Source organism: Anas platyrhynchos, chromosome 4, assembly GCF_047663525.1.
Source record: "Anas platyrhynchos isolate ZD024472 breed Pekin duck chromosome 4, IASCAAS_PekinDuck_T2T, whole genome shotgun sequence".
Lineage (NCBI taxonomy): Eukaryota > Metazoa > Chordata > Aves > Anseriformes > Anatidae > Anas > Anas platyrhynchos.
The window spans coordinates 47,975,509-48,003,489 of NC_092590.1; the positions used below are offsets into that span (position 1 = coordinate 47,975,509).

General features: G+C 48.2%; 1 protein-coding gene and 1 long non-coding RNA gene across 2 annotated transcripts in view; both read left to right on the forward strand.

The window, feature by feature from the left end:
• Positions 1–26,083, forward strand: LOC113843625 (uncharacterized). The gene is made up of 5 exons (XR_011809155.1): positions 1–11,140; positions 12,874–13,014; positions 13,108–14,326; positions 14,404–14,539; positions 14,947–26,083. It is a non-coding gene; the product is annotated as an uncharacterized lncRNA (long non-coding RNA).
• The window catches only part of ARHGAP24 (Rho GTPase activating protein 24), a 214,846-nt gene that overhangs the window by 17,388 nt on the left and 169,477 nt on the right, over positions 1–27,981 (forward strand). The gene's annotated exons all lie outside the window — the stretch shown is intronic.

A 27,981-nucleotide genomic window follows, 5' to 3' on the forward strand; every position in this document is an offset into this window, starting at 1 on the left:
TAATTCTTGTAATGGAAGTGGATGGCAGGAGAAAAGCTTGAGAAAGGTTTGAGATAATCAGAAGTGTGTTAATTGCTTTGGTTGCCTGCTTTGGGCTGTGGGACAGTGACAGATGTGCTGCAGGCCTGGTTGTATGCCCAAGGCTCTTGGGCTGACTCACTCCAAGAGCATGTAATTGAATGCCGTGCATAGTGGCAGTGGCTGTCAGACAGAAACTGAATGGGCTGGGTGGAAAAAAACTCCGCTGCTTAAATGTGAGTCCTGGCCCTTGGAAGGTGGCTTCCGAAGCAGGCTAAAATGTTGTCCTAACATTTGAAAGAGAGGTGTTAAGGGTTAAGCATTTATCAAGTGCACATAATGATTTTCACCCTTGATGTTTGGCATGCTGTTTAGGTGTGGGCTGAAGATCTGAAAGAAGGCACAGTCTGGATTTCGTAGCCTGGGTTTCAGGGGCACTGAGGTCTAAGACTTAGCTGATCAGCAAGCAGGAGACACCAGCTTCCCATTGAATCATTCCTGGTGCGAGCAGAGTTTTTGTCCAGTTACCTGCCCAACCTGATATGTTGGACCTGTGTGCTCCTTGAGGCTGACATTTCAATGGTTGAGCTCCGTTAACTCCCAAATTCATATGCTGGTCTTCTGCAGGAACTCTGGTATTAGTGGCTAAAACTGGAGAGCAGAGAAAGAAATAAATCTATTGTCTTAAAATAAATAAATAAATAAATAAAAATGTTTGACCTTAAGGTCCTTCAAACTGTACTGATGTCAAGGCTGAATCTTCTATCATGCTTTTCACAAAGACTTGGGGTTTGGCTTCATCGCTGGCACTAGAAGTGCTGTTTCTGCACTGCAGTCATGTAGAATTAATTCTTGTCAATTCCTTGTCCTGTATTTGTTACGTGATGGGCTTTCATCACCATGTTTCCTGAGTGCTTGCTGGCTTTGTTACTGCTCAGAGATTTATTGAAGTATTCTTTCTCTCCATGTCAGATATAGGGTAAAAGTTCAGACAAACGGCCAAACTTTTAAAGCAAATAAATCCTGCATGTGGTGTTTGCTCTCTATTCCAGCAAATATCCTCTAAATAAGTAACGTGGGATTTTGTATTGCAGGTGCCAAATTAAATAAGTAGTGAAAAATGTTGAGTGATGTGACTGAAGGAGCAGTGTTTTCTCAGAAGATCTGAAAACAGGCAAAAAAGCAGAAAAGGGTCCCTCCAGTAGGGCTCACTAATCATCTTTGAGTGAAACAAGCTGCTCAGATCAAAAAGAGGTCCATTTGTCAGAAGCTGGTAAAACCCTCACAGTTCAGCTTGCTTACCTGGGTAGCTCCTGATCGTGCAGTCCTGCTATCTGCAGGAAAACCCTCAAACGAAGTAACTTAATGGGGTTTTATATCGACATTGCTCTCAGTCCTACACTGATGACCGGGCAGAAAGCCATGGCCACGCACCACAGAGCAGGAAATTCTTCTTCGTGTCAGGAGAAAGGCTGAGGTGGTGCCCTCCAAAGGGGTACAGGTGAGCCTGGGAGCTGATCTTATGAGAGAAAGGTAAGGCAAAGCTTTATGTTCAGCCATGGAAGGGAATGTGTTGAGGAATTGTAGGCCTCATAGCATTCCCCATCTCATACTTTTTTTTTTTTTTATAAAAGCTGACTTTTTTCTGCACCTGCATGAAAAAGAAGTCTGTTAAACATAGCTGTGATCTCCTACAGCCTGACTTGTGATGGATTTATTTGGTCCTCAGTTTTTAACTTGCGTGCTTTCAGTATCTTTCTACGTTAACAGTCCTGGTAAAATATGTATCCGGGCAGGTGTGACAGCGGGTTTTATAGCAGGCTTATGTAGGCATGGCTTTCAAATGGCAGCCTCACCTAAAACCTCTGGGCTGCCTCAGGAGAAAGCTGACACCCTTTAATATCACACCTTGGGGCTCTGTATAACACGTGTATAAAATTAGTGTGCTTTACAACGGGGGGAAGGCCAAGCTATTTCAGAAATGCTTATTTGTACAGACTTTATTGTATCCTTTCACCTGCAAGGCTATGTGCTTCATACTCGAGGAACCAAATGGTCTACACATCAGAGGAAGAGAGGGAAGAAGTGTGGAAAATGGCTTTCCTGGACATGAAGATGTGAGATCTGCTGCTTTTGGATGTATTAATAAACAATGTGGTGCTGCCTGTTGTGGCTATGGTAGGAATCCTTCTCTTTTCTTGTGGTCCCTGCCTTCCTCTGATGCTCCATGGAGTGTAAGAGCACACAGCTTTCTGTCTGTCTGAGTTTGTTTCATAACTTCAAAACGCTATTCTAAGCGTGTTGCCTTTGCGATTGAATTACTGTGTACAAGTTGAATATTTGGGGACCTTCTTAGTATCCTTCTTAGGCTTTTGACACTGTTTCCCACAGCATTCTCCTCAAGAAACTGGCTGCTGGTGGCTTGGACTGGCGCACGCTTCGTTGGATTAGAAACTGGCTGGATAGCCAGGCCCAAAGAGTCGTGGTGAATGGAGCCAAGTCCAGTTGGAGGCCGGTCACTAGTGGCGTCCCCCAGGGCTCGGTGCTGGGGCCGGTCCTCTTTAATATCTTCATCAATGATCTGGACGAGGGCATTGAGTGCACCCTCAGTAAGTTTGCAGATGACACCAAGTTAGGTGCGTGTGTTGATCTGCTCGAGGGTAGAGAGGCTCTGCAGGAGGATCTGGATAGGCTGCACCGATGAGGCTGAGGTCAACTGCATGAAGTTCAACAAGGCCAAGTGCCGGGTCCTGCACCTGGGGCGCAATAACCCCAAGCAGAGCTACAGGCTGGGAGATGAGTGGTTGGAGAGCTGCCAGGCAGAGAAGGACCTGGGAGTGATGGTTGATAGTCAGCTGAATATGAGCCAGCAGCGTGCTCAGGTGGCCAAGAAGGCCAACGGCATCCTGGCTTGTATCAGAAACAGCGTGACCAGCAGGGCTAGGGAGGTGATCGTCCCCCTGTACTCGGCTCTGGTGAGGCCGCACCTCGAGTACTGTGTTCAGTTTTGGGCCCCTCGCTACAAGAAGGACATGGAGGTGCTTGAGCGGGTCCAGAGAAGGGTGACGAAGCTGGTGAGGGGTCTGGAGAACAAGTCCTACGAGGAGCGGCTGAGGGAGCTGGGCTTGTTCAGCCTGGAGAAGAGGAGGCTCAGGGGCGACCTTATCGCTCTCTACAGATACCTTAAAGGAGGCTGTAGTGAGGTGGGGGTTGGTCTGTTCTCCCACGTGCCTGGTGACAGGACGAGGGGGAATGGGCTAAAGTTGCTCCAGGGGAGTTTTAGGTTAGATGTTAGGAAGAACTTCTTTACCGAAAGGGTTGTTAGGCACTGGAACAGGCTGCCCAGGGAGGTGGTGGAGTCACCATCCCTGGAGGTCTTTAAAAGACGTTTAGATGTAGAGCTTAGGGATATGGTTTAGTGGGGACTGTTAGCGTTAGGTCAGAGGTTGGACTCGATCTTGAGGTCTCTTCCAACCTAGAAATTCTGTGATTCTGTGATATAATTAATTTGTGACTAGATAACATAGAGCTGAGTAGCAATAATAACGAAAAGCAAACTGTACTGGAAATGCTATGTTCTAGAAATCAGCTTTAACAAGCCTGTCAATTGCCTACTTTTCATTTTAGGTTGTTGTCGTGGTGCCCCCTCCCCAGGATTCAGCTTGTGCTGTGAAGGACAAAAAGTCTGCTCACTGGGCTGTGTTGGAGTCACTCGGTGACAAGGCTGAATTGCAGTTTTCAGTGTGTGTGAGGGCTACCTTCTAAACTCTGCTTTTTGGTAGTCCAGTGACACCAGCTAGTGGGTCCCCAGCAATCCCTACTGGGTCCAGTCCTGTTCAACTTCCTCCTCAGTGACCTGGCTGAAGGACAGAGCACACCTGCAGCAAGTTTGCTGCTGACACCAAAGTGGGAGTTGTGGCCGATCCACTGGAAGGCTGTGCTGCCATTCAGAGGGACCTGGACAGGCTGGAGAGTTGGGCAGAGATCCTTGATGAACTTCACCAAGGGCACGTGTGGGGTCCTGCACAGAGGTTGGACTCGGTGATCTTGAGGTCTCTTCCAACATAGAAATTCTGTGATTTTGTGAGATCCTCAAAACCCACCTGGATGTGATCCTAGGCAACATGCTCTAGGCTTGAGCAGGGCACTGTCTCCCTGGTGACTTGAGACAGGAAGGAATATATGCTATTACTATGTCGTTACTAGTTCTTTGCAAGTGACTCTAGTCGTTTATGCAGACTTTCTCTGATGCTCAAAGAGATTGTGGTTTCAATGGTTATCTCTGGCCCTGCTGTTAAGATGTGATACTGTCTTTACCAGCTTCTGATTACTCCTGCTTGCAAGAGTAATTTCCTGTTCTAGGATTTCTGGTCTTTTTCCTCTGTCCTGCCAGAAGTGGGAGTTTTCCTTTTTGACTTGTCAGTAGCAGGGGCAGTGATCAGAGCTGCCTCTTTCAGACTTAATTTTAAAGAGGTGTTAATCTCTACGTTAAAAAAAACACCAAACAAACAAACAAAACAAAACAAAACAAAAAGGTGATTTGTTATGCCTTCATTTAACGAATAATGACAACAAAAGTCATGCTGGAGTAAATAAGTGTTAAAGATATTTGACCTCATGTAACTGTAGATGAAGCTGGTGCATCAGAAGAATTAATGACAAAATGTGTTTAGATTCAGCAACTGAACTGTAATGCTGCATTCCATCTGCAGGAATAAATGAAGAACACAGTAGACTACTCTCCTCCAGAGTCACAGAAGTGTTTATCATTAAACGCTTATCTGAAAGGCATGCAGAATCTGGTCTTAGATTAGGCCACTTAGTCTGCTTTGAAATCCTGTTGATGCCAGCATCTGCAGAAGGCTGGTGCACTTGCTCCTTCTGCAAAAGGCAGAGCCCCCCAAAGTTTCCCCAAGAAGGGCAGGAACAAGCAGCCGATGAGGTTGTTAATGGGAACATTTATTTGAGCAAGGTTTGACAGAGACGTGGGGTGGGGTGGTGCGGAGGCGTGCCGAGCTCTCTTTGTCCATAGCCGCGGGGCCTGTTGCTGTGCTTGTAGGACCATAGGCGAGTAGAGCCGGGGTCCTGGTGTGCTTCCTGCTCCTCTGGTGGCTGTGGTTGTAGAAAGCTGCACCAGCCCTCAGGTCAGTGGCCGCAGAGGGATTCAGCAGAGGAGGGAAAGGCCAGTGGCAGACGTTGGTGTGCTCAGGGCTTTCTGCTGGGCAGAGAAAGGAAAATGATCAAGAAGAGCAGCCCCAGACTGTTGCCAGGGCCAGCCCCTGCATCCCTGCGTGAGGCTCTCCCAGCCTCACTCCAAGGCCATCCATCTCACATCCCCCTGACGGCCAGGAGATGCCCATCACAGCCCACCCATCTCATCTTCTGGCATGCTGTGAGACGGTGGTGGGGAATGGGTTGGGCATAGCTTATCTGTCCTGTACAGCGTTGGCAGTTCTTCCTTCCACCTCAGTTCTCAAGGGAGAGAGGCCAGGGGTGTGCCGTGGTCTGGTCCCATCGCTGTGTGTGTCTGGCTTTCATAAGAGAAGGAAGAAACAGAGCAGCATTCCCCCATGACCAGGGGCAGCCTCTGCCTCTATGCCTGAGGGTCACGAGGTCTCACCACGTCCGTCCGTGTCCTGTTGTCCTGGTGGAGTCATCACTGCCGTCCTGGCCCAATCGTGGCACCTGGCTGCCCGCTGTTAGAGCGTGGCTGGTGTGGGTTGGGGCGATCTTACCTGTCCTGTAGGGCATTGGAAGTTCTTCCTTCCAGCTGACTTCTCAAGGGGCGAGTGGACAGGAGTGTGCTGTGGTCTGGTCCCATTTCTGTGTGTTTCTGGGTGAAAGAAGAGAAGCACCAAACAGAGTAGCATCTCTGTTACCATGGGCAGCCCCTGCCTCTCTGCCCAAGAGTCTCCAGTGGCTCACCACGTCCGTCTGTGTCCTGTTGTCCTGATGGAACTGTCACTGCCGTCCCAGCCTGATTGTATCACCTTCCTGCTCACTGTGAAACCATGTTGGGTGTGGGTTGGGGTCATCTTACCTGTCCTGGAGAGCTTTGACACCTTGTCGAGCTGAGTTCTCAGGTGGAGAGAGTCCAGGTGTGTGCCGTGGCTGCATTCCATCACTGTCAGTGTGTCCAGCTGTAATAGAGGAGGTGACAAACCCAGCAGCCACCCCCTGCCAGCACTGGAAGCCCTCCCTTCCTCCCTGTGTGAGGCTCTCCCAGCCTCACAACAGTGCCGTCCATCTCGCATCTTCCTGATGCCCGGGAGATGTTCATTGTAGATCAACCATGTCACGTTCCCACCTAGCGAGGTGAGACCGTGGTGGGGAATGCGTTGGGGCTGTCTTACCTGTCCTGTAGCGTGTTGGCATCTTTTCCGGCTGAGTTCTCAAGGGGAGAGTTGCCAGGATTGTGCCATAGACTGGTCCCATCGCTGTGTGTTTCTGTCTGAAAGAGAAGAAGCACCAAAGGGAGCAGCATCTCCCTGTGACCACAGGCAGCCTCTGCCTCTGTGCCCAGGGTCTCGAGGTCTCACCACATCCGTCCATGTCTTGTTGTCCTGATGGAGTGGTCACTGCCGTCCTGGCCCGCTCGTTTCACCTGGCTCCTCACTGTGGACCGTGGTGGGTGAGGGTTGGGGCGATCTTACCTGTCCCGTAGGTTGTATACAATTATCCGGCACAGTGCTGGAAAGGAGCGGTCAGGAGTGTGCGGTGGTTGAGGTCGGTCAGTGTCCTGTAGGGCGCTGAGAGCTGTTTGAGGTGAGGGCCTGAGGAGAGAGGAGCTGAGTTGCTGTGCTCGCCTTTGTGTCCAGAGCGGAGGCTGGAGCCGCAGGAGAGGAGCAGGCAGCCGAGCAGCCTCCCCATCAGCACGGGCAGCCATGGCAGGGCCCAACTGCCGCTGGGGCCAGCGTTCTGGGGCGAGGCCGTCCCTGCCCCTTTGTGACATGGGGCACCCCCTGCCTGCTGAGCCATGGGCAGGGCATCCCTGGGGGGGGGGCAGCAGGTGCTGTGGAGCCCAGGCCTGGGCTGGGTGGTGGCAAAGGTGCCCTGGTGTTTGGGCAGGGCTGCGGGGCCGTGCCAGCAGGCTGTGGGAGCGTGCTGGGGTCCGGCTGGGGCTGTGCTGCCTGCCCTGCAGGGCTCGGAGAGCTCCCCGCCGAGGGGGAGAGGCCAGGAGCGTGAGGAGGGATGAGGGGGAATGGGTTTAAGTTGCACCAGGGGAGTTTTAGGTTGGATGTTAGGAAGAACTTCTTTACTGAAAGGGTTGTTAGACACTGGAACAGGCTGCCCAGGGAAGTGGTGGAGTCACCATCCCTGGAGGTCTTTAAAAGGTGTTTAGATGTAGAGCTTAGGGATATGGTTTAGTGGAGGACTTGTGAGTGTTAGATAAGATGTTAGGTCAGAGGTTGGACTTGGTGATCTTGAGGTCTTCCAACCTAGAAATTCTGTGATCCAGCTGCAAGGTGGAGCATGATGTCAGAACCACTCCCGCACTGTGAGGAGTCGGCAGGCAGCCTCCTTGGGGAAATGGGCAAACCTAACTTTTCTTAGGAAAACAACAGAAATATGTCACAAACCTGGCCAAAAGGAGTCAGAGGGTTGTATACATAACCAAGCTAACGTGATTGGTTATAAAGCTTACTTGATGGCACTTGGGTGGTGGAACAGGATGCGTTGGGCATGGGCAAGGTGAGAGAGAACTGCAATTGTGAGCAACCAGCTGGGTGTCTTTAGGATACTAAGATTTACTGGTCTTTGGCTTGTTACAGCTCCCTTGTTGTGTCAGATGTTGTTGTAGATAGCTCATGCTTCCAGAGATTTTTTTACTACATTCTGCTTCTGATGCAAACACGAAAGATAAGGTGTGTTTGGGGGGGGGATTCGTTTAAAAACAGACCAAAAAATAAAGCACCGAGAAAATGGATATATGCTGCTTTATTTGTCTTAATCCATATGATAGCATGCATAGTATGTGCCAGCAAATCATCTCATTAGAAAAAACACAAAATAACACTTAGAGGGGAAGAGACGCTGCCAGGGCTTTTAGAAGTGGTGTTGCTGGGATCCACTCCCTCCCAATAAGGAGTGAGGGCTGCTTTCCTGCAGGCTGGGAGGTGGAAGGGCTCTGTCTGGTTCTTAGTGACCGGGTGGGATCCGAGCGGTGTCCCTAATGCCAGTACAGGGCTTCGTCTGCCAAGTAATCCTTCCTGAGCTGCTGCTGTGGAACTGCTTGGGGTTAGCTCACCCTGCCTATATTTATAAGCAGAACATGTGCAGGTGCTCCGGGGCACTGCGTGATGGATTTCAAGGGGATGGGAGGACTGCTATAATGTATAAAGAAGAAGACTTTAGAAGAAGTGTTAGAGGAAAGATCAATGTGAGTACGTGTCGGCTTTTCCCGCTGGCATTGCTATCGAGATGGCAGTTATCTCCTCCCTTTGATCCTAAATAAGGGCTAGGGGCACGTTTTTGTTACAGCACTTGTGACATCTTTAAAATGATCCAACTGACCGATTTGATATTCTCCCAGCTGTGGAGCATGGTACACGTTTTGTCTGGTTGCCCTTAGACTGCTGTGTTGATGGTTTGAGACTGCAAAAGATAACCAAGGTGCAAGCTACTGATAAATTACCACAGAAGGGAGTGAAAGGTCTGAGAAATCAAGTGGAAGGAAAATTGCAGTGTTCCTCCTCTACTGCAAAGAGAAGGTCCATCACTTAAGCTCAAATTCCTTTTTTCTTTCCTTCGTATTAAGAGCTTTTGTTTCTGATTGCTCTCAACACAGCTGAGCTGTTCATTCTACTCTCTGTTCTCCAGAGGCCTTCCTGCTGGGGAAACTCGTTTTATGGTAAGTTGTTACCTCCGAGAAAGGAAATGTTATGTTCATGCTTTTTCTGAGTGTGTATGGAGAAGAAGCAAATAAATATTCCCTTAACACTCCTGTTCTTTATTGCACCTTTCCACTGTTGAATGCTTCAGTTCCAGTACGTCAATGTTGTGGTGTTCCTCTGGGTCTGTCACAGGGCACTGACATGTTATGTGAGTCCTCCACAGCACTTCACCAGTGATCTACACTCTGGAGATGGGAAAAATACATGTGGTAGGAGACCACGAGGTGCTTACGTGCCTGCTTGCTCTCTTGTTTTGGGTCAGAGCTGCTCAGTGTCTGACCTGGGTGCTGCAGACAACCCATGTCCTGTGCAATCTCATGGTGCTGGATGGAACAGGGGTTGCTGCTGAGGCAAAAAGACCTAGCTGCTCAGCTTCTGTGGTGCTTGTACGTTTGCAGCCTGAAGCTTCCAGCCCTGGGAAGGCAATGACAAAAAGCAGCCATTTGGTTTTCGAACACCTTCTGTAGTTAACCCCTTGGAGGCATTTTAAGCTTCGTGCACTGAAGTTCAGTTGGTCGGATGCCAAGCCAAATCAACAGCTCTGCGCAGTTAATGGCTTGTTAGTTGTGTTCTTCAGTGGATTTGTGTGTGCTCTCTGGCTCAGTTCTTCCACCTTGATACGTGTGTGTGACTGCAGTGACCTGTTAAAATCCACCGGGTGTGTAGGCGCGCACACTGAGCTGCCTGGTGCTTGCCAGGTGAGATGCAGCCTCTGAGCCGTACCACAGCTGGGTGTCTCATGGAAAGCTAGGGGAATCTGGCGCTAGAGGAGCTTCTGAGAAGCTGATCCCTCAGCTACATTTCTGAGGGGTTGGCGCAGGAGGCTTGAACAGCATCTGTAAGGGTGGGGGCCTGCAGTGCAGTGTGCTGCTCCTGTCAGGTCCCACCTGCGTCTGGTCTCCCAGAACACAGGCAAGACCAAGGATTACTTCTTCCCCCGAAGCTGCTGACAGACTTTGTCGTGGGCTCTCCCCAGGCAGTGATTTTGGAAGACTCGCTCTGAAGTGGGTGTAGCCGGCACTAGAGAAACACCAAAGCTTCTCCCTGGTGCTTGAGGAGGTTTCACTGCCGCCTGCCTTCCACGCTGAGGCCAGACAAATCATCACTGTTTAAGTAGCAGCTGAATTCTCTGTACCTGTTGTGTGTTTTATTTGAAGAGTCAGCATCAAGGGCTGTTGGCATGCACACTCACGTTTGCTACGTCACAATTTTCATGCAGTTCTAGGAATTTTTTGAAAATTCCTAGGTAAGCGTAAAGAAGACATGTATACATTTTCCTCCAACTGTCATCTTCATTGCAAACCTTTATGCAAACAGGACCTGTTCTGGAAACTGTTCTGAGAGTTTGGGACGATCTCAATTCCCAGTCCCTTCGTGTTACTGCAAGAGAAGTTTGTGTATCCGTCACTGCACAGAAGGCCTGCGGAAATGCAAACTATTTACCCAACGCTCTGTGACGCTGATAAATAACACTGTACTGCCAAAGGGTTCCTGGGTGTCCTGGTTTCAGTTAGCACAGAATTAATTTTCTTCCTAGTAGCTGGTGGAATGCTGTGTTTTGGCTTAGGATGAGAAGAGTGCTGATAACACCCCGATGCTTTAATTGTTGCAGAGCAGTGCTTATACTAAGCCAAGGACATCTCAGCCTTTTGCTCTGTCCTGCCAACGGGCAGGCTGGGGGTGCAGTAAGAGCTGGGAGGGGACAGACCCAGGACAGGTGACCCAAACTAGCCAAAGGGGTATTCCATACCATCTGACGTCATGCTAAACAATATATAGGGGTGGCTAGCTGGGGGGAGGGGGCCGGACTGCTCGGGGTTAGGCTGGGCATCGGTCAGCGGGTGGTGAGCAATTGCATTGTGCATCACTTGTTTGTACATACTATTACTTTTGTATTATCACCATTGTATCATTATTATTATTATTGTTATTATTATTTTTGTTATTATTATTTTCCTGTCTTATTAAACTGTCTTTATCTCAACTCACTCTCCATTTCTCTCCCCCGTCCCAGAGAGGGAGGGGGGAGGGTGAGCGAACAGCTGCGTGGTGTTTAGCTGCCGGCCGGGTTAAACCACGACACTGGGGTAAGCCTACAGCCGAGGGACTTGTCACCAGTATTTATAGGGAAGCCTTATGACTTGCTTCAGCAACTGGGATGTGCTTCCTGGTTCGGGGTGTTGTGCATTTGCCAGGTACAGCTTGAATGGCAGCTGTTTAGGAACTTGGTAAGTTGGGTATTGGCTTTGGGGGATGGAAAAAGTTTCTATGAGCTAAGTTATCTGCTAATGCTGCTTGTGTGAGCAGTTTTTAAATGATATTCTCTGGAGTATTAGGGCTGTATCTGAACATCACCCATCTCGTTTGTGTTTTTAGCCTGTCAGGTAATCCCGTTGCACTGAGTAAAATTGGTCTGGGATGCGGAGTGCAGGTGTTCCCTTTGTTTTTGACCTCAGGCCCACAGGGGTTAGCGGAGAAGAGGGCTGCAAACAAATGCCAGCTTGCTTGTACAGCCAGCTCCAGTGCCGCGCCGAGCACCTGCTCTAGGGCCGGCCTATCTGACATTATGGGGTGCAGGTTGTTACCAGCTCCTCCCTGCTTGGTCCAGCAGCATGGGCAGCAGCCGGTGAGGTCTGGTGCAGGTTTAACTCTCTGGTGGCTTCTGAACGCTCGCTGCATCAGGGGTGCATCAAAACCATAATGTCACTCAGCGTGCATTTTCCCTCTTGTAACCTGTGGCTGACCTGGATCCTAAATGCCTTGGTCAGCATCTGAGTGATGTCCAGAGTGCAGGGTGTGTGAAAAGGAGCAGCAGCAGCGTGCAGCGCCGAGCGGTGATGCCATCGGCTTGTCCAGAGCTGACAGGGCAGGACAGCCAGACAATAACTGCCCCCTTGGTGACCCGTGCTCTGTGTGGAGGCAGCCTTTCATCTCTCATCCCTGCGCTGCCCAGACAGATAGCTGGAGGTTATGGGCTGCCGTTCCTCCTCAGGAAGTTTTACTGCACAACTGGGCACGGGCAGCTAATAAATCATAGACAGGAATATCTTCCTTTCCCCAGGTTGGGTCTGGGCTGCTTTGCTGTTTGGTAAAAGAGCTGAGAGTCAGCACCCCCCAATATTACTGGAGGTCCCACTGCTGCCTAACGTGCTGTTACACCTAGCTTGTCCCTTTGCAATTCATGTGAGGTTTTACAATTGCTTGTTCCTAAGCTGCACCGTGAGGTTATGGTGGTAGATAAGCAGGCCAAGTGAAATGCAAAAAGGAATGGCAGGTGGTATTTTTCTTGGCTTCTTAAAACCTTACACCTGATGACAGCTTTGAAGCCTGAAATTGACCACTTATGCGAAACAGACTTCAAAAATAGTTGAAGGATATAGCTGAGGGATCACGCTTCTCTTCCCTGCAGGTGCATGGAGTTGGTTGTTGTTTGCCTGGTAACTCCTGAGCTGTCGTGGAAGTCATTTTAAAGTCACGTCCATAATGAGTCGTTTGGGTTTGGGGAGCTTTAGGGGGGGCACTGGGGTTAGTTTGTTCTGTGTTTCTTACAGTGACTTAGGATGCAACATAACCAGGTCCTAACCTCCTCTAGCCTTGGAGTAGTCCAAGTATATGTGAAGGAGCAGCACCTCCCGTTGCTGTGGGTGTCACCAGGACAGGAGAAAAGGGATGGCAACCTGGTGGTGCCCTCAGGCTGCGTGCTGTGCTGAGCAGAGCTGCTGGAGGTCAGCACTCTGCCCTCTCCGAGGCTTGTGGCGGTTAAATTTGGGCAACTTGCAGACATGAAGCTGAGTTGCTTTCATGTGAGAAAAGCCGTCTCTGTTACAGAAATGGCATTGAGGTCTGCAGCTGGCAATGAACTGCAGTTTAATTCACTGTACAAGGAGTACTGTTTATGCCGTTCATCCTCTAGCCTAATATTGCATGTGATCTTAATTGCCATGTGCTTTTTAATCTGTAGGCAAGCTTCCTGTCTCCTGATGGCAGCAGTCTGAACCCTTGCTTCAGGGAAGGGAATGTCTTGGCTGGTAATTACTCTGGAGACAGTCTCGAGCTGTTGCTTTTGTGCCTTTCACAGAGACGAAGAGTGATTTCCCTCGATGTATGTTCCATAAATACCCCAACAGCCCCAGCCGAGCTCAGTTCCCCTGTGATCTGCTCTGTTACCCTTGCTCTTGTTCCCACCGCCCTCCAGGCCCCTGGTGCCCCTCTGGAGTTGAGCCCTGCTCATCCTGCGTGCTCCCCATCTCCAGAAGAGCGTGCTCCTTTCAGTGCCACATGGAAGTGCAGTGTGCCCACACGGCGAGGTGACAACAAGCTGCTGATGACACCTGCTTGACTCGGAGACACCTGGAATCAGACCCCACAGCAGCCACAGGTGAAGGCATCGGTCCCGTTGCTTAGTCCAGGCTGTGTTTTCTGAACTGACTTAACCCTGCTGATTATTCTCCGGCGCTGGATGTAGCCTTGTTGCATTTCTTGTGCCTGTAGGCTGTTTGCCTCTCTGTTCTCCCTGCTCTGAAACCTGAGAGATCGCCTGCAAGTATTTTTCCATGAATAAATTGTAGGTTTGGGGGAAAAAAAATAAGGTGAAATGTAGTTGCTGTTGGGTTTCATTCTGTGTCTGCGAAAAGGGAAATGGGAGCAAAACACATTTTTCAGGTCACATACATGTGGCTGTTGTTTGCTGGCAGTGCCCGGCAGCCCCTGTAATGATCAGCCTGGCTTCTCTGGCTTGCCAGTGCTCCTCGGGGGGCTCAGGCGCCCTTGCCAGGCTGAAACCAATTAGGTGTATGTGTGGCATGTAAACAGTTTGGTACTGATATTTTTCTGTAAACTGGAACTAAAATAAATGCTTGAATATTGACATGCTTCAGAAGAAGAAATTTTCACTTCTTTAAACTTATTTCACACTTATTGGTCTGGAAGCTGTTAGCAATGTATCTTCTGTGATTTAAAATCCTGTAAGACTCTGTGTATCTGATGAGATTTTTCTCCTTATAAACACGGTGCAAAAGGGGAGCGTTTGCTTGCTGAAGGTCAGTTGGTTTACAAAGGTTACCCTGCTTGTCGGGGATTCTTCTTGCACATATGCACTTGTGCTGGGCCAGATGTGGGTGGCCCGCTCTGATGAAATGGCTGAGCAGGCTGCTCAGTAAACAGCTTGAGTGCTGTCTGAAAGCATCTTGAAAATAAGTCACGTAACGTTTCCTCCTGAGTACAGCCCAGTCTTTGCAAGTTCTGCTTCAGTTGTCTGCCTGCACTTAGCGTGCTGAAGCGTCACTGGGGAGAAAAACCCACCTTGCTTCAGCAGCACTGCGAGTGTCAGGGGTTTTAATCCCTCCTGGCGAACTTTTCCCTTCACCTTGTGTTTCCACAGCCCACCCTCGCTTGAAATGGGCAGCATGAGCCAGGTTACCAGGATATTAGCGCAGGGCTGCCCCCGCAGCAGCCTTAGAGGACTTGTTCATCCCTGTAATTTTCCTTTCAGCATTCCCCGTGCTCCCACAGAAGGCTGTGAGCAGCTGGCAGCTGTCTCTTCAGACACAGCAAGGCATTGCTGTTTGCACACCCTGGGTGATTGACGCGATGATTGTTTCATGGTTTCAGGATATGCCCAAATGCAGGTAACTTAGCACCTTTTGTAGCGAGGGAGGGGAGTCCCAAGATGGTTCTTCGTGCGCCCGCTGCAAACACCTGGAGTTCCTGCTGCGTGCAGCGGGCTTGTCCCTCCCTGTTTAGAGACCTGCGGGCAGGGCTCGCATGCACCCTGCGTGATTCACGTTTGCTGAGCCGCCTGGATTAGTTTGTGCCTCAGGTTCCTGCAGACACAGCGTGGGTTTGAAGCACTGATCGCTGGATCTGACACAGATACAAAATTTGGGCCCCCTGAAGGCCTCTTTAGCTTCCTTGGCTTACAGGGTGCTCTTCCACAGGGTTGCCGAGCCTTTCAGCAAGCTGGCCAGATTTTGGGGGCTCTGTCTCCTGCGAGTCTCATCGCCCATTTGTCCCGCAGGTTGTTTGCTTTCCACAGGGATAGGAGTACAAAGCTGGGGCTGAGAGGGAAGGCGCAGTGTGGCAGTAGTTAAGCCTTGTGAAATGTAGCTGAGAAACAAAGCACACGCTGTTGGGTAAGAAAACAAACTGCATTTGTATCAGTTTAGTGGCACCAGTTGAAAATTGTTTTAAATGAATACAGTGCAAGTTGATTTTAGATTAATTTAATCACAGTGATTTAAAACCGAAGATCAAAACGCTTTGTCAGACTGCCGTCAAGTCGGTACAATTCATCTGGACTCTTGTTTGCTTTGTCGTTACGGTATTTGCAGCTGTTCTTGCTTTGCTTTATTTTAAGAGCTTGCATCTGCTCGGGGACGCGCTGCCCCTCGTTGGGGATGGATGCTGCCTTCCACCTTCCCTCCCGCTCCCAGCTGTGGTAGGATGGCCTCAGAAGCAGGCGGCAGCTGGGGCTGGGTACAAGGAAGGTGCTGGGAGCCACCACGCTGGCTCAGGTGGCAGGGGAAACCCAGAAGCTGCCTTTGCTGTGTTCAGAGAGCTTGTGGGAGGCAGAGAGTTGTGCTGAGGCAGTGTGATGCTCTGGGCCAGGGTTACACCACAGGCGCTTGGCAAACATGGTTCAAAAAATGTTAGAATTAAATACATTGAATCTGTTAGAATTGAAATTGAAAAATTGAAAATTAAAATTGAAAAGCAAGTAACCTTAAAGCAGTAACCTTCCCTGTAGCTTCAGTAACCAATCCTTCTGTGACTTAGTACAAGAACAGCAGGTTTAATCATTAAAGCATAAGGAAGGCTTCCAGATAAGGAAGAAAAGTTACCGTGACTTGGAAGGCACTGGGTTTTAGTACCAGCGGCTACAAAGCTTTACAAGATTGTCTCTTTCAGAAGCACATGGGTAGAATATCGGTTTGCTTGTGGGAAACTTCAGTTCTTTGTACAACTGAAAGGACAAATTCTTTACTAGTTCTGTCATATGTTTTCCATCTTGTATTTCTCATGTTATGATTCAGACAAAAGTATTTTTCAAAGGGTAAAAAGTCAGCAATTAATATTTGACAAACCACGACTCAAATCCATTAAGAATCACACATTAAATGAGAAGTACCACTCTAGACTGTTGTTTTTATTACTGAGAAATGTTTTGAGTCGTTTTCTAGTGTTGCCTTAGCCCTGAAGTAAGTTGAAAGAATCTGTGAGACCGCTCTCAGTTTGAGACTGAGAAATATTGCTGCACTTCCAGAAATCGAGAGGGCTCTAATTGGCAGAAGGAGAAAATGCCAGATGTGTTTCCCAACTCCTGTTGCTCTGCTCTATTTCTTAGTAACATACCTCAGTGCTCTGAATGAGAGGGCAATTGTCTTTTGCATTGACAGCACGCAGTTGGTAGCATTTTACTGAGTCACTTTAGATCCCCTACATGTAGAATCATATTTGCCATGTTCCTTGACTTATGTTTGCTACGACAAAAATGAGAGTAGACAGTTTTTTTTAAACTGGGCAAGTTGCTGCAAGACAAGCCCGACTGTACATGTAACGCAGAGATGTCTGAAGTGGCTGACACGATCTTTGCAAGATATTGATCAGGAGCTGGAACATCTGCAGCTGCAGTAGTGTAATTGTATAAAGCATCGTTTGTCTCTTACGCTGTAGGTCATCTTGCATGATGCTGAAGTTGATGCAGCTTATGTTAGCAGTATTAGTCACTAGTGGAATTCGATGTCGAGGTATTTTGGATACTGGATTCCCTGCCATGCCAACTTCTGTCCATGTAATGGAAATAGGGTTAAATATTTCCTTTATTAAAGGACAGCTGCCTCGTTGTCTGTGTTGAAAAACAAACCTGGGGGTACTGTGCTTGTGCTGGACAGTGCAATTTGTTTACTTCAAAACCGTGTTCAATTTTAAAATGAAAATTCGGTAGGTAGGATGCTAAATGCCACTTGTCCATTATTTAAATGGACTTAAACCTCTGAGCTGATTTGGTCAAGTTAGCTAAATTTTCTTCAGTTGTATGTGTACAGCTAAAAATACTATATTGTACAGTTAAGGGGGGAAAATGTTGCATTTCTTCTCATGAAGATGAAGTTACTCAAGTGATTAGAAAAACAAATTAAAATATTTTACCTCTATTTAGATAAAAATGTTTTAGCTCATTTCTACAGCAGGCACTTAGTTCAAAGCCAGTAGACCACACCACATCTTCATTCATTTCCTCAAGTGGTTACCTGTGGGTAGATCTGAAAACCAGATATGAGAAATATATTTTCTGAAGGTGTCTTCTAATAATGAACTGTGCTGCCAGTTCGGCACGGTAGCAGCGGGTGACCTGCTTTGTCTGTAAGGCGTCCCCAGGAATGACACCTCTCATTATCACAAATGGGTGTTTGGTAACTCCTGCGCTGCGTTAAAACACGTGCCCAGGGAACAGGTTGGGCTTGAAACAAGATCATTTATTTGTTTGATGTCAGCTTTGAGTGTTCGTCACCATATTTCATGTCACTTTCTGCATGTAATTTATGGAAACCAAACGTGTTCCTTTATGTACAATGGCGCAGGAAGAATTGATGAGTATAATTTTACAACTTAAAACTCAGCATTGTTCAGTAACAGGGAGGTAAGTTTGCAAAATCTGTGTAGCTATTATAAATAAAAGATTTTTGAGTGCAGAACTCTTGGTAACCTGTTGTAAGCTGGCTTTTGGAAACTGGGTAGGCTTTGTGATCCGAGTGTAACTTGGGATTTGAATGAGTATCACATCAGGGCATGGTTTGGATGCCCACTGGGGGAGTCTGCCCTGCAGTTAGGGGGAGCATTTTTGGCTCTTCTGCCTGCCTGATAAACTTGAGCAGCTGTCACTGAACTGCAGCTGACTCGTGCATCTTCTTCAGACACCCCCTGTCAGTTTGGCTAAGTCACATCAGCCTTTCTATCGCAGCTCACAATCTGAGCCATGGATACTGCAGTGAAAAGAAAAACAACTGAACAAGCAAATGATGGATTCTGAGATGAGATCATTGTGGAAAATAATGAGCAACTCCTTTCAGAGATGAAATACTACCCTAATCCAGCCGTCTTCTGGTTAGCATAGCTGAGTTAGTATAGCCCAGGAGGTTGTGTGATCAGTGCTGCAGTCTCGTGCCTGCTAAACACCCCAGTAAGGGACCCAAGGGATTTAGTCCTGCTCATTTATTGCATACTTGCAGCCACCTTAGGCAGAGAGATGACAGGGCAAGGTGCTGTGCAGGTGGTGCTCAGGCAGCACGGGCAAGTCAGTGTGAACAGAGGACACCAATAAAAGTGGAAGGGCCAAAACCCATCTCAGCATGGCGGGATGTGAGAAGGACCTCGCTGCTGCACAGCAGGATCCCCAGGGATGGAGAAGGTCCTCTGAGGACAGTAGGTGAGTGAAACGGACTGCAGGGACGAAGGTGACCTCAGGGCCTTGATGTTCCTTGTGCTGAAGCTGAGGGCTCCTCAGATTCCCTCGTCTGTGCAGCAGTGCAGGGAATTGCACTGGCGGTTCTTGCAGTCTGCCCCTTGGCCCTGCTGGATGGAGCTAATCTTGGGAAGGATGAGAAAGAGGGATTTGAAAAAAGCCCTGCTGGTGCCACAGGCAACTGAGGCTTTCAGAAGTGATTCTGAACTATGGGTTCATTTGAAAAGCCTTGGCTTACTTTTTTTCTTAAAGGTGAGGTTGAATTTGATCTGTTTGGAGAAGGCAATTGAAAAATGATTCAAGGTATCTGCGACTCTGGTATTAGTGTTTTAGCAGCTCGCTTGCACTGCAGACTGCTGAGGTAGTGGGTGCGTGGCTGTGATCCCACTGATGTGCGTGCCAGCAGCTCGGCCGTGGTGCCAGGCATCTGATGGCTCCTTCGAGCAGAGCTCTGGGGGTGCCCTTGGTTGGTGGTGGCAGCCGTGGAGGGAGACTTTACCTTGCGGATATTTGTCTGTGTATTCTTCCTAACCTGAGAAGTCGTTTATCTAGAGTAGCTGCAAAAGGAGCTGGAGAGCTGCCCAGGACTGGGATCCTGCCATGTGCATCTGCGTGGGGCGCAGCTGAAGGAGTGAGTGAAGCAGGTGCAGCTGCTCCATGTCAAGGAGACCACAGCCACCCAGCTTTGGTTGTCACCTGCTGGGAGGTGAGGCCACCTCTGCTACCTCTGCTTCGGTGACAGTGTGTTCCAGGTAAACCCCACGAGTAGGGTTTCCAGAAAGCAAGACACTGGAGTAGTTTTGACTTAAGGATTAGGGTTGCACTTGTGCTAGGTTTAGAAGTTTACTTTTCTCTGCATTTTCAGCAAAAAAAATCCATGGCCTCTTGTCGAGGTGGCTGTAACATTTGGGAGGAATGCCGAGCCCTTATGTTCCCGTAAGTGAGCCATGTCTTGCACCAGATTGCCTTGATGGTCTTGCACTTCCTCAGGCAGAGTTAGGACCGTGTAAGGACCTCCTTTTGGCAGTTGAAGCACCTGCTTCTGCTTCTTCGCTGTTCATCGAAGGCAACTCTTTGAGCAGGCAGGCAGTCCCCATGCAGTATGAAGACTGTTTTCCCAGGCAGAGTTTTTTTCCCCACAAAGTGAGGCGATTGTAGTGGTACCTTACTTCATCTCTGCCTCTGTCACGTGAAGATGATTGTGCTTTAGGCCAACTAAGGTTTCATCAGAATGATTTCCAGGTAGGCAGGAGATGAAGGATGAAGCTGAGCCTTACTTAAATGTGTTATATCTAGCTGGCTTTGTAAAAAGGCACAGATGATGAAATAACAAATAATTAAAGGGATAATGTACTCTGACTACAAGCTATAATGAAGTACTTGAGTTTCTTTTAATCATGAAATCTTTTTTGTGGACTTGAGCAGCCGCCATTATGGCTCAGCTGAAAGAAGTGCTTCTAATGCTCCTGAACTGCTGCTGAAGAGCTGTTGACAGCAAACTGACAAGACTGGGCATATTGCTGTGGAGGAAAAGGTAACACTAGGATCAGTACGGATCCCTTCTTTGGAGAACTAGCTCTTTGCTGGCTGCAAAGGCAGTTCCAGATACTACAGGACTGCTTGGAGCCTTACCTTGGCTCAGCGAGGATAGGCTGGCGTTGGAGAGCCAAGAGACAGCGCACAACCAAGCACATTCCCCCAGCCCCTCATCAGCAGGGCCTCAGGTTGCTCTTCAAGTTGGCCAGCCAAGTAACTGCTGAGGCTTTTCTACTTGCTTCTTACCTTGAGGCCCTCGTTGTGAGCAACAGGCTGCAGGATTTAGGAAATACGGAGCATTGAAGTTCCAGGTACAGTAGGTTTGGAAGGATATTTTGCCATTTCTGATCTCTTTGTAGTGTAGCTATCCTAAAAGATAGTTCGCAATGTCTTAAACAAATCTCTAAGTCTGTTCAGGTTTTGTGACAATTCAGAATTTGGTAATTTGTTACCAGAATCTATACCTGCAATTTACCCAGGATGTAGGCAGATCCTGGGTAAATCTAGGATCTAGACAGATCCATTTCTTCTGGGAACTTGTTTCACAGGATGGCATTGGCTCTGTGACAGTAACCATCCTAGGGATTGTACTCTATGTAATATTGCGTTAGTTACGGTCACTTCTGTCCTTGTTCATTAACTGGTGTTTGCTCCCCTGAGTATATTGCAGTTCTTATGTACAGAATATAATTGCTATTCTCATTGCCCATCTTTTCCAACGTAGATCATTCAAGTCTAATCAGCTGTCAGGAACTGTCTGTGAGCCTTTGAGCAAAAGTTTCAATTTCAAGTAGGCCGAGGAAGTCTAGGGGAAAAACATGAAGATGCATCTTAGCAAGGAGTGCTGGTTCTTTGTGCATGCAGGTCTCGCTCTGTTCACACAAAGTCAATCTGCCAAGTAAAAATGTTTTGGAGATGTAGTAGGGGTAGTAAAGGACTAGGATTATTGAGATCGTATCGTCAGGTGACTAGAGTTGGAAGAAGAGATCATTTTAGATAAAGGAAGTTCTTTTAAATAACTTGGCTTTTCTTGTAGTATCTGAGCATGGATGTGACTTAGGGTCCCGAATAATAATTTTATTCTCCTTCTGTCATATGCTGTTCATCTCACAAGAGCCGATGGATGAGGGATTTGTATTTTATGGAAACGCCAAGGATTAAATCTATCATAGAGTGATGAACTTGAAGTACACAGAATTTGGAAGCAAGAAATGAAGAGATGGAATAATTGATATCCGGTCTGATGTTTGTGTTCTCAGCGGCTGTGGTGCGGAGTAGTTTCCCTTCGCACCACGTTGCACGAAAGACTCTTCTCTGGGCTTTTTACTTCTTGTGTGCACTTCAAAGTTCGCTGTCGTAGTAGCAGCTGGGCCTAACTATAGGAAGGGTAAAAAAGTAAAGTGTTTCTACGTACTGCAGCTGGTAATTTTATTTGTTTAGTAAAGGTATTAATCACACTGAGCAGGTCTCAACAGCAATGCTGTATTGTTTTCCCTCTAAGGAGACCTTGCGCTCTGCATATTAACAGCAAAATATTGTCGTTTGTAGAAAAATTATAAGGAAATGTTCCAATTTCTGATAAGATGAAATTTGTTTTTATTTTGGCTTTAGACATGGCATGTTCTGTGACTTACCATTGTTGATGACACTGCTGGTACCTCACAAGGCCAAGTTTCATACAGATTACACATAGTTTAAAAAAAAAAAGTGGGGCTTGTGAATGACGACGTGTTTTGGAAGTAGCCATTTTGTGAGAGCATCTCAGTTTTTTCTGCATCAAAGTTTTCCTTGCAGGTGTTTGCCAAGACAACCTAAGAGGGGTGGCAGGACTTGCTTCACCAATGAAAAAGCCAAATGTGATGCTCAGGAAAGTGCTGAGTGGAAGCTCTGAACGGTCTGCAGCGAGAGATCTTTCTCATGTCTGACCGAGGCTGTCACTCAGTGTTTTCTTAGAAAAACTTGACAATATTTTCCACCATCTAGAGGAGATCAGCAATGTGGATTCAGCCTTCCTCTTGCTTTTCCTTCCCCTGGCAGTAAGGTAACTGTAGCAGCTATGGAAATGTTGGCTTGCTTAGAAGCCAGCTGTCTGCTCCGCTTCAGTATGTGGCTGCACGTAGATGCCCTTTAACACTGAGAATTTGTGTGGCTTCTGGGTCTGGGAAACGTACTGCCGTGTGGTGTTGCACAGCCTGTTGAGGTTTGTGGCAGAAGGGGAAACTCCACTGTGAGGTTTTTCAGTACCCCGGGCTGTACCTGTCACCAGTATGTGTTCTCAGTTAATGAGGCCTTCAGTGCTTTGTCCCAGAAATGGAAAAGGCATCGTTTGCACAAGGTAGGTAACTGTGGAACATGTTCCTGCTTGGCAGCTGGATGCTAACAGGCTGTGACCAGCCATGGTGAAGTAAATGGCTGGCCTTGCTTGCGATTCTGGGGAAAAAAGGTGTGTTTATGAGTTCAGAAATGTCCAGCTAGTTGTCAGAAATGTGCTGGAGGGGGTGAAATGGTCATTGTGGTTGAGGCTTGTTAGGAGCTGGGACTTGTTTTGGTCTTGGAATTGGGTTTGTCCACCTGTGGGGATAGCCAGAGTAGAAACCAAGTGTGTTTTGAGTAGCAATTGCTGTTTGCTGCAGGACACCTGATTATTGCACGCTGTGGCTTAGGTTCATCTTCAGTGCTTGCCCTTTCTGCTTGGTGATGGAATTGCCTTCTGGAGGCAGAGATCATAAAGTGCTTCCAGAAAGTGACGATACAAGGAGCTTTGGCTGAACTGAAGCATGAATTGCCTGCAAAAAAGCAGCAGCTGAATGTCGCGATTTTTCCTTGTCAGCCTGCACGTGAATGGCTTGCTCAAGGAGTGGTGCTTAGACCTTTGAAGCACTGCTGTCCCTGTCATTGCTCTGTTTGCTGCGTTTCAGTTGGCCGTGCTTTTTCATCCTGTGCTTGAAGGATAACATCACCTCGCCGTTTGGCCTTTTGTGTCTGACTAAAACCACCGCTGCGAGCACGTAGATCAGTGTGCAGGGCTGCCCTGGTCGCTCATCGCCACATGGAGAAATGCCATTTTCCAGCGTGTCATTTCAGGAGTGAGTGAGAGTGCAGGGGGAGAACACCAGAGAGGACTGCAGGGAGTGGCAAGGAAATAAGATGGTAAAATGATGCTGGTGGCGTTGTAGACCAAGGGAGTAGTCTGAGTGTTTTATCATGTCATGAAAACCTCCCCTCTTTTGTGCTAGGGTTTGTTTATATACGTACTAAAAATGGAAATGAAAACAAACTGGGCTTTGCGATATTTCTGAAAATCTCCCAGAATTTCTTATCTAGTACTGGAGTAGTACCATTTTTCTGGGCTCGACAGACACCTGCAATCCACGCCTCTTCAAACTAACGGAGTCTTTCCATCCCACTCTGGTCAGTGAAATCAAATCCATTTACTAGATGGAAAAGCTGTGAACTAAAAGTACCCAAGGCAAATCCTTCATAAAAGTTCTGAAAACAAAATTTATTACGGCCATCCTGCTTATTGAATTACGGCCATCCTGCAGATGTTATCAAACCAATTAGAGTTTTTCAGAATATACTTTATTTAAAAGCAAGTCAAATGAAATGGTTTAGTTCGGTGTCCAGGTCATCCCTGTGCTGTCAGTCACCTTCTGAGTGGCTTCACCTCATTCAGTCCTTGCTCATCCCCAAATGTGCCATATTTCATCTCACACACAAAAAGTGCTTAGGAAAGATGTTTGTGTAAAACCGAAGAGCCACCATAAAGAACAAAAAATAGTTGCATTCAGTCTGTGAAGGATAGAAAAATTATTTGAAAATAGCATTAATGAAAGCAACTTCAGTAAGTTCTTGACTTCTCACCCTGGCTCCTCGAGGGACACCTGCAAAGCCCTTGTGAAACGAGACTGGGAACTAGAATTTGTAACCGAATGCTAAAATGCAGAGACAGAGGCTTGCTGGATGCTCTGTTACAGTTTTTCTGTTGGCTGCTCCTGGTAACGTGAATGCTAATGACATTTTGCTCACCTTTGAGGACAAAACACTTACTCCTTTCTTTCTGCTAACAAGTTTTCTCCTCGCTGATGACACCTGTATTTTTTTTTCAGCAGAGATCCAATCGATTGCTCTAATCGCATTGTGCTAAAACCAGATGTGATTTCCTTGTAGTAGATCTTGCTTTGCCACTTAAACACATGAAGCCAAAGATACCATTTTTTTTTTCTCTCAGTTATTCTCTTTACAAGCCCTGTATTTCTTAATGGTGGTGATGACATATTAACCCTAATTCAGAGAAACGCTTCCTAGTACAGAGAGGTCTTCAGCTGGTGAGGAGCATTTTCTCTTTCAGCTTTGTTGAAGCCACAGTGGTGGGTAAGGCCATTTAAAATACTTCTAGAAACATGATTTAACCAGCAACAGTGAAGGGCAGTTAGGAGGCCTGCCAGTCCTACAGAGCACTGTGTCCAACTATGGTACTGTTCCACAGCACTGGACTACAGAAATCACAGGTGAAATGAGGCTAAGAAGCCATGAGGTCTGTACTAGGTGTTTACCAGGTGGCCAGGGGCTGAATCGAACACCAGAGGAAATGCTCGCCTGTTGTCTCCTCTGCGCTCAGCAGGAGTGTGTGAAGAAGCACGAGGACACGCTGTGGGATGGATGTAGGAGCTGGGCATGGCCGTGACGCTGTCTCCAGCTAAACTTGAAGGTATTTCATAGATGCGACTGGACAGCAGTAAAAACAGCTCCTGCATCTCCTCAAAACCATGGTCCCTGTTGTGCGTCTGCATCCCTCCTTCGGAAGCCCCTTCCAGTGTCCCAGCTGCCAGCATCATTTAATAACTGGGGTGCTGGTGTGAGCAGGGGGCTACAGAGAGAGCTGGGAGGTGGCGTTGTGGGACCTCCTGCCCTGCTCTGGCGTCTGTGAGCTGCCTAGAGTTGAGTTGTTGAGATAAGAGCCCCCCTCTTCATGTCAGTGCTTATCTCAGGAGGAGACATGTTGGGAGGTGCTGCCTTTGTGCCAAACCATTTCTCAGCCCAGGGTTCTTGAATGCAAAATGATGTCCAGTTCTCACTTGCTTTTGTGAGACTCGCTTTATGCTGTGTAGTTGGGCCAGTGCTGGGCTTCGTTTTCCTACCTGCTTCCATGCCGTCTGAAAAACACCAAATATGGGAAAAAGTGATGAAGGCTTGCCCCATGTATTTTTTCTGCTGGGAATGGTTCTCAAACGAGTGAGCTGTCTCTGATTTTATGATCTGTGTAAAAGCTGGCAAGGCGTTATTTGCTTGTGCCTTCCACAGCTGCTTGAAGTGAGATGAGGTGCGTCCCCTGATCTGACGAGACGGGCTGCACAGTCCAAATTCCTCTGTACTTCGCTTCCATTGCAGTGAGTGGGTGACTTCATCCTGTTCCTCTGCAGCAGAAAACCCAGGAAAGAAAGCACTGTGCCAGAATCTCTGCGCGCTCTGCCTGGATATTGAACAGTCACCTTACGCGTGTAAGCTTTTTGTTGCTTCCTAATGGAAGCACAACATGTTGGGCATTGCAGCAACAGAAAGCCATTGTCCTGCCGAGCTTAAGTTGAAACAGATGTGTTACAAGTAGGGGAGGAAGAAAAGGACCCAGCATAGCAGCCTCGGTTGCCCAGATTCGCTTGGCTGGCAGGAACTTGGACTCCAACTCAAATCTCATGGCCCCTAGCTCATTGCTTTTCTTGGGCTGGATCCTGGTCTCTGTTTATATCACTCATGGCATCTGTGTCAGGTCTGAGAATTGCCATTAGGTGCTCAAGAAGACCTTAATGGGACACGCTGCAATTGCTGTGGGGATATCCAGAAGCATGCACTGCCACAGTTAGGTTTTTGGAAGGGGAAGGTAACAGTGAGTTTTCTTAACATCAAGATTTGCTGAAATATCCTAGCCATGACTCTGATTTGGGCCACAGCTTCTGTGCAAGGCTCAGTAGCTTTCCAGTCTGGGACATGTTTTTCTACTCTGCATTTTTCAGCCCCACTGTCACGTTATTGCAGCACCTTGCTGCTCTCTGGGGATGCGGGATGGCTGTGCCAAACCGTGCCATTGTCGTTCTGTAGCTGGGCCAGCAATGAGTGTGGCCTTAAAAAAAAATAAAAAAATTAAAAACATGCATTAAAAAAATAAAAAGTCCTGCACTAATCACAATACCATCGTGTCTTTTCTTGCGTCTGACCCTGCATGTCTGCTGAGCAGGAAGGCTCAGGTTGCCTTAGGGCCCGGGTCTGTGTTTGACATCTAGGCTCTGGCTGAGAACCAGAAATGTTTTTGGCAGCCTCCCTGCAAGGGATTTGAGTCCTGCTGCGGGCTCAGTTGTCCATGAGGCGCCCTCTGGTTCCACAGCAAGTTTCTTGTTTCCTCATGCAGCCAGCTGGGCTTTCGTCCTGCTCTGTAGTCCTGTGCATGGCCACGTTCGGCTAGTGGGGGGCTTTAGGGGACAGTGGGGGCTGGGCGAGGTGACCCTTGCTACGTGTTATGATCACCTGGGTCCCCCTGCAGGTGCAGGAGGAGCCTCATCTCTTTGTGCCCAACAGCAGTCGTACCTCAAGAAGCCAGGTGTTCACAGAACCGAGTGGATTGGGGCAGCAGGCTGAGCCCTTTGGTATTGGACGTTTTCAGGTGTTAAATCTCAGTGGTAGCTGCTGGGATTTAGTGTACGTGTATCTTGTTATTTGCTTGTTGCTGCCTTAGCCTGCTGATGCCTGTGCCAGGGGAGCCCTGAAGTCCTTGCAGCCTGAGGCTTGCAGACCACGTCCTGTGAGCAGATCTCTGCCTTTGCCAAAGCTCCAGGAGCTGAGTGAGGTTCCCCTGGTGTACTGTGTGCTGGTGATGGGGCTCCAGGTCTGCATGTCACCTGGGCATTAGGTATCCGTGGTACCTCACCTGTGCCACGGGCTGTTGTGATATAGCACGATGGGACTGGAGGGGGCACTTGGACCTGCAGGCATGGACGGATGCAGGAAGATGAGGTACGTGTGGCCTGGGAAGTGCCATGCTCGGTTCTAAGGTACTGTGCAAGCCTTGACAGGAGCAATCCTCTCACAGGGACTTTTTTGGGTGAATTCAAGGCATTTTAGCAGTCGTCTTTGGTGACTCGTTCCTTAAAATAACCCTTTGGCATGAGGGAACTGAGCTGTTCCCTTCCATCACCCTTGCCTACTTGGGCTCACTAACAACAGCTGACCAAGGAACATGCATGTGGTGTTTTTTCACTGCCTCACACACACCTATTAAAAGAAAATTTCTCATCTGATCCCGGTGACAGCCTGTTTCCTACGCAGGGGAGCACTTGGTGAGCCATTGGCTGGACAGTTGTTTCCTTCGCTTTTCCAGTAGCTATCGGTAGCGATCCGCCCGTACTTCTCCCTGCATTGTTTCCTTTTTCCTCCAAAATGACGCAGGCTGTGTGATGAGGCATGTCACTCATCAGAGTGGCAGTCGGGGCTGCCCCCGGGGAACCCCTGGCTGTTGCGTGCTGGCTGGTTCGTCACATCACCCCCTCTCCTGTGCCACCACGCTGAGATGCAGGGTAATGCCTCTTCACTTTTGCAGTGCTTCCTTCCTAAAATGCAGATGTCTCCTTCGTTCCTGTCTGAGATGCTGCCTTGTGCCCCTCTGCACTTGTTCTTCACTGATGTGACATAGCCACAGCTGTCTGTGCTGCCATAAACTGGGACTCGAAGGATTTCACAAGGACTCAGACTGTGCCTCATGCAATAGCTGTACCTGTACGTTTGCTGTAAGAGCTTTCTGTTATAAGGAAGCAGAGGCAGGCATCTGGTATCACCCCAGGAAATTTCCTGAGGTTCCTCTCTAGAGATGAGTTCAGAGCTGGAGGAGTGAGGGCCTCCGGACAGGCTGGGTGGGGGAGACTGCCCAGTGGAAGCAGTGGGGACAGTGAAATACAGACACCGGGACACTTGCACAGCTTGGCTGCTGAGGCTGTACCGAATTCTTTGCCCACTGACATAACCCTGTGAAATTCATTACATTTGATGCATTCATTTCTGCAGGCAGGTTCACCGCGGGGTGCTGTTTTT